At 48.6% G+C, this 15,934-nt stretch overlaps 1 pseudogene; it reads right to left on the bottom strand.

The window, feature by feature from the left end:
* Positions 1 to 13,670: 13,670 nt before the first annotated feature.
* LOC147964905 (uncharacterized) lies at positions 13,671 to 15,504 on the bottom strand (annotated as a pseudogene).
* Positions 15,505 to 15,934: the final 430 nt, after the last annotated feature.

Here is a 15,934-nt window from a genome sequence, read left to right as displayed (position 1 = left end):
AATTCCCATCTGCCACATAACTGTGGGCACGACTCTCGAAAGTTTAAACCCTGCAGGGGTGTCCCAATTTAGCCCATGACAAGCTCACGATACATGGAGACAATCCTCCATCGCGGGACCCTCCGATCAGACTCGGAATCCCGGTGCACAAGACATTTCGACAATGGTAAAACAAGCCCAGCAAGACCTCCCGATGTGCCGACACCCTGATAGTAGCCGCGCGTATCTAGTCTCAGGCCATGATGGATGAGCTACGCGTATAGGTGCCAACATACCCCAAGTTGCCAAGGGGCGGCCCCGCACAGTGCTCTAGTTTGGGAACAACACCATCGGCACTGCCCCCCCTGTATGTAGAAAATCCTCAGGTTCATGACGCCATATGCCAATTAATTATTAGGTTCAAGTATTATTATGGCAAATATTAAAACCAATGTTGGGCCTTGCTGGAAGAGTTTTATTCAAAGCGAACTGTCAAGAGGGGCCCATAAACCCTCACCATGTTAGGGATGCAAAATCAAGGAACATAACACCGGTATGACGGAAACTAGGGAGGCAAGAGTGGAACAAAATGCTACGTATTGAGCTTGCGTTGGTTTTCCCCGAAGAGGAAGGGATGATGCAGTAGAGTAGCGTAAGTATTTCCCTCAGTTTTTGAGAACCAAGGTATCAATCCAGTAGGAGGCCACGCTCAAGTCCCTCGTACCTGCATAAAACGATAGCTACTCGCAACCAACGCGATTAGGGGTTGTCAATCCCTTCATGGTCACTAACGAGAGTGAGATCTGATAGATATAATATTTTTTGTATTTTTGGTATAAAGATGCAAAGTAAAAAGTAAAAGCAAAGTAAAAGGCAAAGCAAGATTAAAGTGATGGAGATTGATATGATGAGAATAGACCCGGGGGCCATAGGTTTCACTAGTGGCTTCTCTCAAGAGCATAAGTATTCTATGGTGGGTGAACAAATTATTGTTGAGCAATTGACAGAATTGAGCATAGTTATGAGAATATCTAGGCATGACCATGTATATAGGCATCACATCCGTGACAAGTAGACCGAAATGATTCTGCATCTACTACTATTACTCCACACATCGACCGCTATCCAGCATGCATCTAGAGTATTAAGTTAAAAACAGAGTAACGCCTTAAGCAAGATGACATGATGTAGAGAGATAAATTCATGCAATATGAAATAAACCCCATCTTGTTATCCTCGATGGCAACGATGCAATACGTGCCTTGCTGCCCCTTCTGTCACTGGGAAAGGACACCACAAGATCGAACCCAAAGCTAAGCACTTCTCCCATGGCAAGAACTACCAATCTAGTTGGCCAAACCAAATGGATAATTCAAAGAGACTTGCAAAGATAACCAATCATACATAAAAGAATTCAGAGAAGATTCAAATATTATTCATAGATAGACTTGATCATAAACCCACAATTCATCGGTCTCAACAAACACACCGCAAAAAGAAGATTACATCGAATAGATCTCCACAAGAGAGGGGGAGAACTTTGTATTGAGATTCAAAGAGAGAGAAGAAGCCATCTAGCTACTAACTATGGATCCGAAGTTCTGAGGTAAACTACTCACACTTCATCGGAGGGGCTTGGATAATGTAGAAGCCCTCCGTGATGATGACCATCTTCCGGCGGAGCTCCGGAATAGGCCCCAAGATGGGATCTCGTGGATACAGAAATTGCGGCGGTGGAATTAGGTTTTTGTCTCCTGTTCTGATCGTTTGGGGGTACGTGTGTATATACAGGAGGAAGGAGTACGTCGGTGGAGCACCAAGGGGCCCACGAGGCAGGGGGCGCGCCCTAGGGGGGGCGCCCCCCACCCTCGTGACCTCCTCTTTGACTCCTTGGAGTAGGGTCCAAGTCTCCTGGATCACGTTCGGTGAGAAAATCACGTTCCCGAAGGTTTTATTCCGTTTGGACTCCGTTTGATATTCTGTTTCTTCGAAACACTGAAATAGGCAAAAAACAGCAATTCTAGGCCGGGCCTCCGGTTAATAGGTTAGTCCCAAAAATAATATAAAAGTGGAAAATAAAGCCCAATATAGTCCAAAACAGTAGATAATATAGCATGGAGTAATCAAAAATTATAGATACGTTGGAGACGTATCACAAAACACCAGGCATAAGACCGAGTCTTCCACCCTTTACCAAGTATATAGATGCATTAATTAAATAAGAGATATTGTGATATCCCATGATATCCATGTCCCAACATGGAACAACCTGCAACAAGCAACACTATAAGAGGGCTGAGCAAAGCGATAACATAGCCAAACAACGGTTTGCTAGGAAGGGTGAAAAGGTTAGAGGCTATCATGGCAATTTGGGAGGCTTGAGAAACAAGTGGTAGGTAGCGTGACATAGCGATAGCATCGAGACAACTAGCATAGCAAATATAGTAGTGAGATCCAAGGTGACGGTCATATTGCCTAAAATCCCGCTAGGAAGATCGAATCCATGAAGTAGACGAACCATCGTAGTCAAAGAATCCTCATAATCGCAATGTTACCGGAACTAACAAGAAGAAGCAACACCGGAAAGAAGCAAACAACATGGTAAACAACCATCACATGAACATGGCATGATGCACAATCAAGTATGATGCATGTCCGGTTTAATGAGGCATGGCATGGCAAAGTGCACAAACAATACTACAAGTTAAGTGGAGCTCAATATGCAATGAGTTGCATATTGACGAAACACCACATTCATTTATTTAGTTCTCTCCCGTTTATGTACCCAACAATATTAAATGTTGTTAAACATGGAAAGAGGTGAAGCATAATTAATCTAACTATTTAGGCAAGTTTAAATGAGGCTGAAAACATCAAACAATAATTTCGGAAAATCCCCATACGCATATTTGTGAATTTGGTACTATTCTAACTAAAACACCATTTTAATGCTGTTAAACAGGGAAATCAAGTGCACCAAGTTAATCTATGCATTTTTCTAGAGAAGTTACATATATGGTTTATTCAATTCGGAGCTACGGTTATTAAGTTATGAAATAAACCATTTTAACATGTCATTCGTGCAAAATAATGCAAACACCAAGTTTATAAATATTTTAAACATGGATGAAAGTTGCAGATTGTGAGACTATACCAAATTCTAAGCATTTTTAGATATGTGTTTTGTTTAATTTGGATGCATGCATATTTAGTTATTAACAATGCAAAACAGTGGCATTTCAGTAAATAAGAATGCATTGGAAGAATGCTAAAATACACAGACTGGGAAAAATATGCACAGACCGGATTGTAGCACAGTGCAGCGGCCCATGAGATCACCAGGCCCAAGTGGTTGTGTGTGAGTGTGCAAAATGAAAGGAAACAAAGCAAAAACAGGGGCGCCTAGGACTTGAACCAGGGACCTGTTGTATCAAAGCCAACTCGTAAAGATCTACCCTAGTGAGGCAAGTCCTTCGTGGGCGATGGCCATGGTGGGATAGACAAGGTTGCTTCTTCGTGGACCCTTCGTGGGTGGAGCCCTCCGTGGACTCGCGCAACCGTTACCCTTCGTGGGTTGAAGTCTCCATCAACGTGGATGTACGATAGCACCACCTATTGGAACCACACCAAAAATCTCCGTGTCTACATTGCGTTTGCTCCTTCCAAACTCCTCCCTTTACCTTCATGTGCAATGTTTTACATTCCGCTGCTATACTCTAGTACTTGCATGTGTAGGTTGATTGCATGACTTGTGGTAAGTTGTTAAAAATCTGCCAAGACTTAAAATTGGGAAAAGGCTAGACTTTTATTTGGTCAAGTAGTCTAATCACCCCCCCCCCTCTAGACATACTTTCGATCCTGCAGAGGTGTACATGCCGGGAATGAGCTTGAGCTCTCCTCCACCATGGCGATGGCTTGGCATGGAGAGGCCTCACCTGGCGGCGGCAAGGAGGGGAGAAGGACAGAATGGAGAGGGGAGACCTAGGGCTAGGCTTGGGGTGCTATATAAGGCGTAAGTGGGGTTGTCCCGTCCGTCAAATCAAGGGCATGGTCGACGTGGCTACTATTTGGTGAGCTGCCTGAATGGGTAAGTGAGGTAGGGTGTGGCATTGTGGGCTTGGACTTGCCAAGTAGGCTGCGCTGGGCTTCTCTCTCTCATATTTCTTTTCTCTTTCTTATTTCTTCAGGCCGAAAAACAAAGAGAAAAGCATAGAGAGTTTGGCAAAGTAGGATGAGATGCATATATATCTGAGATACTTGATTTATGCAAATTTTAAATAAAATGCTTTGGGAATTTTTAGAGACTGAAAATTCAAGCAAGTTTGAATATAATTCATACTTGAATAAATTGAAAGTCCAACCAAAACATTTCCAAATGATTTGAAAATTGGAAGAGAGGGTGTAGGCATGGAGCACTAACATCAGGAAAAAGAATGAACATTAATGGGGGTAGTGTCGTGGAATTGTCACGGCAGATGTCCTTGTTGAACGGACTTAGTCGTGAGGCCAACGCATCTATGTGGTAGCTTGAGAGGGGTTGAGTGGGACGAGAGACGCGCAGTTTTTACCCAGGTTCGGCCCCTCGCGGTGGAGGTAAAAGCCTACATCCTGCTTCATTGATATTGATGATGATGATCACGATCACAGGGGTGCTCTATTTCGAGAGCTACTGACTTGTCTGTCTAAACCTAACTTGTCCAATCTCCCCTCTTGGGGTGCCCGTCCCCTCCTTATATATGTTGAAGGGGCAGCTTACATGACTAGTCCTATTAGGATTAGGATTACTCTATTACAAGTGGAGTCCTAATCTTGGTTCCTTTGTAGGAGAATATTCCTTATGCCTTTCATCTTAAGCCGGCCCACCATAATATGAGCCGGTCTTCCATGATCCGCCTGTCAGGCCATTGGGTCTTGTTGTTCCTTTTGACCCACCTGTCGGGTTGCCAATGAGTCACCAGGCCCATCGGGGTCATCAGTGAGTGGAGAGATTCGGGCGGGTCACTTCGTGAGTCGCCAAGTCAGGGCGGGTCACCAGTGAGTCGCCAAGTCCGGCCGGGTCATACTTCCGGTCGGGTCAATCTGCGGGGTATATCCCTAACATTAGCCCCTAGTTTAATTTGGATTTATCCATGTTAAACTTATCCTGCAAAATAAACATAACAACAAATTTGACAGGTTGTGCTCCGGGTTAAAAATTCTCGTAAACCGCCACCTGATTATCCCGAAGTCCTTGTCATTTCCTTCTTCTAGAAAGTCTGGGTCAATAGGCAACCTTCATAATCAATTTGCTGTCATTGCTGATTTTCAGCCGGCTTGAAGATGTAGAACTTGCCAGTTTATCATTGCCAAAATATCCGGTTTGTAAATATTGATAGCACCGGGTCATAATTGTTGCCGACGCCGGGTCATAGTTATTGGTGACACCGAGTCATGATTGTTGGTGACGCCGGGTCAATCTAGTTTGCTTAAAACTGAAAATTGGAAGGTATTCCTCCCTTATATCCAGATTACATGTAGCCCCCAAGTCTTGAGCATAACAAAGTGATCACTTAAGACTTGCTTCAATATAAATATTACCACTTTGAAGAAATTCATGTTGTTCATCTCAGTCACTAGTAAAAACTAAATATTCCACATATGTAGCCCCCAAGTGTCGGGTTGTCATGCTTGCAGCAACCTGGGATTTGTAATTGTCTTATGCTCACAAAAACCTCAACCGGTGTAACCCCCAAGGGCCGGGTCATTATGCAATAATGAGGAGGGACTTTGTAGATGTAGACTTGAGCAGCAATGTGTAGCCCCCAAGGGTCGGCTTAGTAAGATAATACTAAGTTGGGACTTTATATATACTTCATAGAAAATAATATCATATGATGTAATCCTCTCCATGGGGCTCGAACGCATGTCCATAAGGTTAAGAGGTTTGTACTCTTCCAACTGAGTAGTAAACCTTTCAATAGAATGAATTTAAGATTTGTGTACCTTGAATTGTCAAGAGCAATTGGTAGTCCCCAAGGGCCGGCTCATTACAATGTGATGAGTCGGGTCTTCAATAAGATGAGCAAAAATGACTTTGCATTATCCCCCAAGTGCCATGGTGCATGTTGGCAGTGACATGGGACTTGCATATTTGATGTAATCTCAACTTGAATAATGTAGCCCCCAAGTGTCAGGTCGTAAGCTTGCAGCGACTCGGGACTATTCCTTTCATTGTAGAATAAATCATATCCATTGATAAAATAATATCCATTGCGCTGAAGCGACTTTGAAAACCTCAATCATAATACTGGTTATTGATAACCATAATAAAAATCCAGCCATGTTGGCTATTAAAGATTTGAATAATATACCCAATGATTTATAAGCGCATGATTCCAATGGCGCAATCCAAATATATACTAGCGACTTATAGTCCAAAGCCAGGCCGGGTTAATAAACACCAGATAATTTATCATCATATATTGGTGACTTATAGTCCAAAGCCAGGCCGGGTTAATAAACATCGGATTTTTCACTCATACTGGCGACTTATAGTCAAAACCAGAAGGGGTTAATAAACACCGGATATTATCATATACAACTCAGAAGGCTTTATAAACCTTAATGGCTCTCAGCCAGGTTTCATCAAGAGAGAAAATTTTCAAAAATATATTCAAATCAAACAACAACAGAAAAAATCCAAGGCTTTCATAGGCCGCCAAGCCAAAATATCTTCTTCAATGAAACAAACATTAGCCACTGGAAGGTACGTGCTTTCCATGAGTGGGCACTCACAATACCCAATCGACATTTTAATCCGGACAAGTTCAGTTCTTATTGAAAGATAGACTTGTCAGGAGTACGTGGAGTCAGAGTTGCTATCAGACATCACAGGCCGATTTATCCAAGTTCCAAGGAAGGCGGCTTTATAGCCTGAGCTTCTCCTTGCTATCCGTAAAACCGTGCTCTCTCATGATATCCATCATTTAAACCTTAACAAGTTCAAATATGACTGTTAAGAGTTTGATGGGTCAATCAGGATTACCTGATGGAGAAGTAGCTAGCATACAGGCAGGATAACCCGGGTTTTTAGGTGAAGACACCTGGCTTCCAAGCCTAGCTTTAATAGCCTATCACAAGGTTATGAACTCATTGTTCTTTAGAACAAAAAATCCCCCTGGTGATATTTTGAGCTGTGCTCAAGGGGCACCTATGTTTGAGTTGTGCTTTTGCAACAGACTCTCTTTGGTCCCTTTAATTTCTTCTGAGAACTCGAACTTTGTGAGAGATAATATTCTTCTTGAGCCGGAATTTTAAACCGGATATTGAGAGCTTCGGAACTTTGTGGGAGACAGATTTTCCCTTGAACCGGATTTTGAACCGGAATCTTTCCTGATAACCCGGAATTCTTCTATTGAGCCAGAACTTTATGATTGCCAATCACTTTTTTTAAGGCGGAAATTTTCTGATAGCCTTCAAATTTTTCACCAATAGGATAGTAGCCTCCAGGGCCGGGTTATTTTTCCCTCGAATGACCCGGAGTTCTTGAATTTTGCTGAAAATTGGCAACATTTGTTGAGTCATGTCATCATTAGCCCCTGAGTCTTAAGACGAGTCAAAGAGTTGGCTTGAGATTCTTCATATTTGATCGTGATATAAACCGGTATATAGCTGAACAGCGGAACGCTGTAATATGTTGAAGATGGATGCAAAGTGGTGGGTTGATGATCTTCGCAACACTCATTGTATATCTTTAGCGTTGATAACGCGATGTGAGTCCACGGAAGGTTGAGGTCGTCCATGGCGGGTTATAACCGATCCCGTATGATTTGTGTGAGTAATCAGGCCAGCGGTTCATGCCAGCTAGTTGTTGGTGTTAAACAAACTTCAGTAGCAACGACTTTTGAGCCATCCAGTGCAGACGGGGGCTGATAATATCTGATAATTTGCTCCAGAGTTGCTGGAAGAAAACCGGGCTACCCGAGCAGTGACTGGCTTTATACTCAATAAACAGCTCATGCAGACAGGCGCGGCCCGGTGTGTTGATGTAGACCAGGCCGCGAGAGATGGACGGTAAAGACGACCGTAATATCAGAGGCGGCACAGACAGATGAGTCGGCCGCGGCGTTGTAAGCCGGCGCGGGCGAGAATCGGCCGCGGGGGCGGACGAGTGAGTTGTCTGTGGTGTTGTAAACCAGTGTGGCTGCGAAAATCGGTCGTGGTGTTGCAAACGGCACGGACGCAGGCAAGTCGGCCATGGGCATGGACAATGAGTCAATTGTGTGTGTTGATGTAACGGTGGTGGCAACTTGCGCAGGATGAGCACTGGTGCAAAAATAATATTTTCTCATGCCCCTTTTGCGACACCTTTTTGTAAGGGATAATAGTCCTGAAAAAAAATATCATCGACCAAGTAATTGTTCTTTGATGAAAACAATATGTATTAATAAAATAAATTTAGATAGATATCACCTGATATATTTAGATGCTAGATGATTTCCATGTGACCATACATCTGTATGACGTCCCTTTTCGTCGAGCATAAGCCCTGACAATTTTGGCTATAGCCTGGCACAGTATCATTGTTTGCACCACCACCCGTGTCCATATATGCTGGACTATAAACTGTCGAACCTTTGTAATCTACAGGGGAAAACTGCCATCGGGTTGTCATCACTGCCAGTGCTACTTTTCTTTTCTGTTCTCCAATTTGTACAAGCGCATGGGAGGAAATAGGGCCAGTTCGCAGCAAGGGAGCATCCTGCAGGTGGGTAGGTAGCCGGGTCGGCGCTCAGCCGCGGCGAAAGTGACGATTCACGGAGTTAGGCGGGCTAGACATCAGCAACGGGTACCTAAACCCACAACACAGCAACACCGGCAATCTTCAGCTAACACTGCCACTCCAAAAATTTGGATATGATATCAAACGCCAAGATGCGGTCGTAGCAAACCCGACCAAAGGTTGTTGAGAAACTTGGTGGAAAACATGAAGACCGGCAAGTGTTGTAGGTAGCCGGGTCATGGTCGAGGCTTTTGCAGCAGTAGTGGCCAGAGCCAGCAGAGGTGATTTGAGAGGCGGCGATTCAATTCGGCCGTGATGGTGACTCGGCGACGGCGTCTTGAGACCGCACCCGCGGAGGTGAGCAGCGGCTGCAAGGCCGTACGTCGGAGGCGGACAGCTAGTGAGGCGCGGTTACAGCCACGGAGGGCGGTGTCCTGGTAACAGCGGAGGCGGTTCCAGGCACGGACGACGGAGGCGGGTCAAGAGGCCGGGTGTGGCGAGTGAAACGGTCCGGGGCCGCGAGTCCGGGCGGCTCAAGAGTGGTGCGGCGGCTCAAGGCGGAGCAGTGGCCTGGAGGACACCGGCAGGATGGGCCAAGGCCAAACAGAGCAGCATGAGGTAGTTCCATAGCGGCGGAGACCGCTGCCACTTCCGAGTCGTGGTTGGTTTGGAAGAGTCCACGTCCGCTTTTTCCTCTAGATCATGTGTCGATCGCTCTGTATTTTTTTATTGGATCCGCATCAACCAAGGTCTACAGGACTTGCGTGCTGATAGCTTGCCTCGGATCACGTGTGAACCCACGTAGTAGCCTTTCCATCTTTAATTCTTGAATTAACTTCCTGGTAGACTCCTTGCATGCATGTAGCAATCAGAGTTTGACAAAAGAAAAAACTTATTTTGCTTCAAGTGATGTACTAGTCAAAGGTACACCAGTATTGAAACCATGGGGTTTGATGCTTGATGTGGTGGAATAGCCCCCGCTGTTTGTCACTTTTTTTTCGAACCAAGGCAAAAGATTTGCCTCATATATTAATTAAGAGAGAATAGAGTTTTTACACGAGCCCAACAAATACAAAGTGGTGTTACTCTCCCGGTATTATAGTACCTAGCTTCTTAGCCCCGGCGGTGACCCAGGTGAGGGCTTCACTCTTGATGTTGCTTAGCAGAATTGGGGTGGCATGCTCTTGTTGTGGAAAATGCGTGCGTTCCTATCATTCCAAATGGTCCATCCGATGAGCATGGTGAGGGATGCCATGGCTTTCCTGTTGGGAGTGCACAAACTCGATTGGCTCACCCACCAATCCTTAATGGAGTCCTGAAGGTGCCATGTCGAAGTGTCAAGGTTGTCGAGGTTTAGCCACCCGTTGACCAAATTCCAAAGGCGAAGGGTGAAACGACACTTGACGAAGAGGTGTAGTCCAGACTCCGGCTCCCGTTTGCAGAGGGGGCAAAGATGGCAATTCGGCCATCCCCGGCGTGCTAGGCGATCAGCGGTCCAAATCCGGTCCTGGATGGCAAGCCACGCGAAGAACTTCACCTTAGGCGGTGCCCAGGCTTTCCACACCGTGTGATCCATGGAAGAGTAGAAGGTTCCGAAGAATTGCGCTGAGTAAGCAGACGCCGCCGAGTATTGACCATCCGTAGTGTGCTTCCAAGAGATCTCGTCCTCCGCATGCTCCTCTAGGTGGAATTCTGAAATGAGCATCCAAAGCTCCACAAATTGGTGGATGTGAGCCATCGTGAAGGTGATAGACATCTTGATTTTGGAGATCCATGCGCCCTCGTTGAGTGCTTCCTTGACCTTCCAGTTTTTCCTTGTGGATGCATCATGGATGAGTGGCGCAATATCCTTCGGTTTGCGGCCATGAACCCAAGGCGCATCCTAGAAGGGTGTTTTAGCCCCATTCCCAACGGTGATAACGGTGGAGGCATAGAAAAAATTGTAATCCTCTTCATCACATGGGTTTCCCAAGCCCACCCACATTTTGGATGGCACCGTCCACTCAAACCATATCCAACGCAAGCGCAGTGCGCGCGTGAATTTGATGGTGTTTAGCACGCCGAGGCCTCCACGCTCGTAAGGGCGGCAAACTAAGTCCCAATTGACCTTGCATTTTGCTCCAGAGGTTTTGTCTTAGCCAGACCATAGAAAAGCGCGTTGTAACTTGCTTGTGTTATGAAGGGTGCTCAGCGGGACGTGGATAGATGTGATGAAGTAAACCAACAAGGAGGATAGCACAGACTTTACCAAGGTGGTGCGGCCAATAGCGGTGATGTTGTTGCCGTCCCATGGAATAAGTTTGGCCGCCACCTTGTCTTCGAGGAACTGGAAGTCTACTCTCTTTAATTTCCAAACCGAAAGCGGAAGACCCAAATATTTCATGGGAAAGGATGCTCTTTTTGCAGGTAGATTTTGAAGGATGGGCTCAAGGTTGAGGTGGCGACATCGAATCGGAACGACCGAGCTTTTGTGGAAGTTGGTGGACAGACCGGTGGCATCTCCAAAACAGTCCAAAATGCCAGCAAGGTTATCAATGTCTCTCTTGATGGGTGCCATGAACACCGCTGCATCATCCGCATAAAGAGAGGTTCTCACAGTGGTGCCACGGCCACGGACTTTGTGGAGCAACCCCTTGCGAGTGGCCAAGTCAAGAAGATGTTGGAGCGGATCAATAGCAATGACAAATAGGAGGGGCGACATCGGGTCCCCTTGTCGCAACCCCTTTCCATGGTGGATAGGAGTGCCAAGCACCCCATTCAGGAGGATACGGGATGAAGATGTGACAAGAAGCGCGACGATCCAGTTTCTGAACTTGCTGGGAAAACCATTTCTTTGTAGGAGTTCAATGAGGTACTCCCATTTCACGGAATCAAAAGCCTTGCGGATGTCCAACTTGAAGAGAAGCGAGGGTGTTTTGTTTTTGTGCAACCGGCACGCAAGGTTCCTGACATGCATAAAGTTGTCATGGATACTTCTCCGTTTTATGAAGGCACTTTGGGCGTTGGAGACAATAGAGACCATGAGTGGACGAAGGCGGTTTGCGAGAATTTTGGCAATGATCTTCACAATCGCATGGATGAGGCTAATAGGTCGGTAGTCCGAGATCCCCTCCGCACCTTCTTTTTTGGGCAGCAGCACGACATTTGCAGAATTTAGCCAATGGAGATTGGATTCGTGAAGGTTCTCGAAGAGATGAATAACCCGCATGATATCACCCTTGATGATATTCCAACATTTCTTGAAGAAGATACCGGTGAAGCCATCGGGGCCAGGAGCCTTGTCGTTGTGCATATCATTGATAGCCGCCTTAACCTCCTCCTCGGAGATGGGTCTGCAAGATCACCCAACTCGTGGGTCTCTAACTGTAGTTCCTCCCAATTTTGGTCCCTTGCTCTTGGGGGCCCTCTTCCCATCACCTCAGAGAAGTGCTCAAATATTACTTCCTCCTTTGCATTGTGGTCAGTGACCCACCCCTGATTGTGGTGGATCCTGTAGATGTGGTTCTTTCTTCTCCTAGCGTTAATACGGAGGTGAAAGAATTTTGTATTTGCATCTCCTTCCTTCAGGTTTGACATTCTCGCACATTGTTTCTTCCGTGATCTCTCGAGCACCGAAAGACATATGACCCTTCTTTTAAGTTTTGCTCTGAGGTCTCTCTCATCAGGGGAGAGTGTCCGCTCTTCTTGAGCCAAGTCAAGATGGAGAACGACAAGCAGGGCTGCATGAAGATGAATCTTAGCCTTTGAAAAAAGGCCCCTACTCCATGCAGCGAGCCGAAGGCCAGTCGCCTTGAGTTTATGGTGGAGCACTTGGCATGGCTCGACGTGGTCCGTTTGCTCGTTCCAAGCATTGTGAACGATCTCAGTGAAGCCCAGCATAGATGCCCAAAAAATTTCAAACTTAAAAGCACGGGGCCTTCTAGGCCCCCTCACATCGGCAAGGAGTAGAGGGCAATGGTCCGAAAGCGAGGATGACAGGGCATGGAGGATGTGAGTGCTGAATTGGAGATCCCACTCGGCGTTGCAAAAGAAGGAGTCCAACTTGCACAACGTCGGGTTCATCCTCTCGTTACTCCATATGAAACGCCTATTCTGTAGGTGAATCTCTTGCAGCTCACAATTTTGAAGAGTTGCCCGGAAACGGTTTATGCGGCTACGGTTAACATTTCTCTTGTTTTTGTCACGTGCCCGGTAAATTTGATTGAAGTCACCAAGCGCCAACCATTTCACCCCACATGGTGGTTTTTGATCGATGAGCTCTTCAAAGAACACATCTTTGCAAGAGGAATCAGTAGGGCCGTAGACGGTTGTGATTTTAAAGTGGACCTCGGTGTCCCTGATGTGGATCATGGCCGAGAGGCAGTAAGTGGAAATCGCAATGTCATGCACATCAACGATAAGGTCGTCCCAGAGCAAGAGGATCCCACCTCTTGTCCCAGCTGCCGGGCGTTGCGCGAAACCGCGAAGTCTATTCCCCCCAAGGAAGGCAGCGGTGAATTGATCAACATTGCCGAGTTTGGACTCTTGCAAGCAGGCAATTTGGCACGACGATGTTGCGATCGTTTCATGGACAGTGGCTTTTCGGTCTGGGTTGTTTAGACCCCTCACATTCCAGCTGAGCACGTTGATCTGTTGTTCTAGCTTAATGCAACATGGGGCACCCAGGTAGTAAGCAGTGGCAACAGTAAGATGACAATAGGTAGTCCAGCCATCCAACTAGCTTCAGGCAAGCCACTGGAGCCGCAAATCCCTGGTACAAACACCAAGTGGGACACACACGCACTACACCATGGTACAAACACCATGCATGACACTCCCACACACGAGCCTTGCAAAATAGCGATACAAGGCTTACAAAGCACAACCCAAATGCTACTACGAACTAACATAAGAACAGGCAGGACCCAAGGTGTCTGATCAGTCAGATGCATCAGGCTGGAGAGGCCTCCTCAGCAGCCTCAGATGAAGCCATGTCATGGTCCAGGGCATCCTCACCACCGTGATCCAGCAAGGCATTCTCCACAGCAATCGCCTGGGCATCATCCACTTTGAACAGGGCACGCAGCGCAGCTAAAACATCCACTGGGAGCTGATGCTTGAAGGTTTTTGCGAGCTTGTCGAGAACCTCCACAGTCACATCTTGTCCATCCTCGACGATCCCTAAGTTTCGGCACACAAGGGTCTCCACTGATTTGGCCACAGGAGCAGCTTTGCGTGCCCCCTTCCTAAGCCGAGCACTGGTGCGCCTGAGAGTCAGACCACCACCGCTACTGGAGATGTCCAGTCCTGCCATGGTCTTGCGGCGTGTCACTGGTAGCCGTGGAGTAGGCGATGGCAGGATGGCCTGCGCGCACAGCTGGAACAGAGGCGCGAGAGGTGCAGGCACCACGTCCTCCGCAGCCACCATGTCGTCCTCCGCAGCCACCGAAGACAAAGCAGGAATAGCAGCCAGCACCGAGGTCCCCTCATTTGCCTGGAAGGAACTGTCCTGGACCTGCAGCTCATCGAAGCCGGGGGGCGCTCAGGCGTCATGGACGGTAGGGGAGCGACGAGTCGAGGCACGGAGCACAAGGCCACTGCCGCTCGAGCAGCAGCACCGAGGTTGGCGGCGATAGACGAAGACGAAGAGCTGCGCTTGGAGCCGGGGGTGTGCAGGAGCACTGAAGTTGGCAACGATGTTGGCATGAGATTGTCGCGCGAGAGACGGCGGCTGGTGTGCGGGTGAGGAGACCGCGCCGGGCTCCGTCCCCTCAAGCCAGGGTTGGAGGCATCTACCCCTGCAGCCACGATTTGCAGCGGCGCCATCACCGGTGTAGGGGAGTTGCCGGCATGTCGGCGACCACCAGAGCGCTCCCTGGTGCGGTCCTGTCCGTCATCTCTTTGACGGTCACGTGGGTTGCGTGAGAGCGAGCGCCGCACCCTGTCGCGCCACCCATCCCGAGGACGGTCATCGCCACGTCCGCGGCGGCCACCATTGTCGTCGTCGTCGTCGCGTCTGCCAGGGCGGCGCGCGTCATGCCTTTGGCCACCCTGGCCACCCCGGCGGTCACGAGGAGCTGGCGCCCCGTCCACCACATGGCGGTACCAGGTGAACTTGGAGACGTCCGGAGGAGGGGGGTTGTCGTCATCGTCACGCGCCTTGGTGTGGTCTTTGAGCAGGTCCAGGTGGATCAGGGCGCGATGGCGCAGCCCACGGCGGCCCCGGCGACGGCGACCACGAGCGGGCAAAGTCAGCCACTTCACTTTGGGGATGGCGTTTGGGCTCGCCGTCCACGCCCAGAGCGCCAGATAGCGCGTGTCATCCTTGCGCAGGGAGGGCTGCTCGATGTAGTCCAGCGAGCATCCACGGCCGATGATGAAGGTAGCGATGTAGTTGTTCCAGCCATGAAGCGGGATGCCCTCGATGCAAAGCCGGACATGGTACAACATGTCCTCGTTGTCGGCATGAGCCTCAAGGTGCTAGGCACGTACGAAGACTTGGAAGCTGCCATGGGGGAAATTGCCTTGGGTGACTGCTTCAGTGCAGTGATGCTGATGCATGAACTTGGCGAGGTACTGCTCTGGATAGTGCCGGACGACGGTGACGTCTACTTGGCGAGCGCAGCGGCAATGGTGTGGCAAGGGACATCATCCCTGGCGCCCTCGAGCCACACCACAGCTGCGTTGGACGACAGCAGTTCGACCTCCGCCTGCATCTCCGGAGTCGCCGGCACAACGACAAAGTCCTCTGCCGGACTGGCAGAGGCGTCACCCAAGCGGGGCATGGCGTTGCGGTCAACCTGCAGCGGTGGTGGAGCGGTTTGGGGGAGTGGCCAGCCTCTGCCCGGGCCGAACCGTGGAGACGTGGCTTGGTTGTTGTCGGGGGTGGGTCGAGGCAGCGGCAGAGGCACGACGAGGCAAGCGAGCGCACTGAGTGGTTTCCACTTGTTGCGGCAGCCCCAGGCGCGATGGACGTTTTCCAGGCAGCGGGAGCACCGGAATGGGTCGCGGCAGAAAGCAGCTTTGTGGCCTGGAGCAAGGCATCGGCAGCATCGGCCTTTAAGCCAGGCCGGAAGGGGGGCGGCTTGAAAGCTTGGTCGGCGACAGCCGGGCGGCGCGAGCCATGACGCGATTTGACCTGTTGCCAGCTGCCGGCCACTTCCTCCACGCGCCCCGCGCCCGTACCCGCTGCCAGCAATGAAGGCTCGGGAGCAG

This window comes from Triticum urartu, chromosome 6A, assembly GCF_056163025.1.
Source record: "Triticum urartu cultivar PI428250 chromosome 6A, HENAU_Tu73, whole genome shotgun sequence".
Lineage (NCBI taxonomy): Eukaryota > Viridiplantae > Streptophyta > Magnoliopsida > Poales > Poaceae > Triticum > Triticum urartu.
This window is presented reverse-complemented; position numbering and strand designations above follow the sequence as displayed.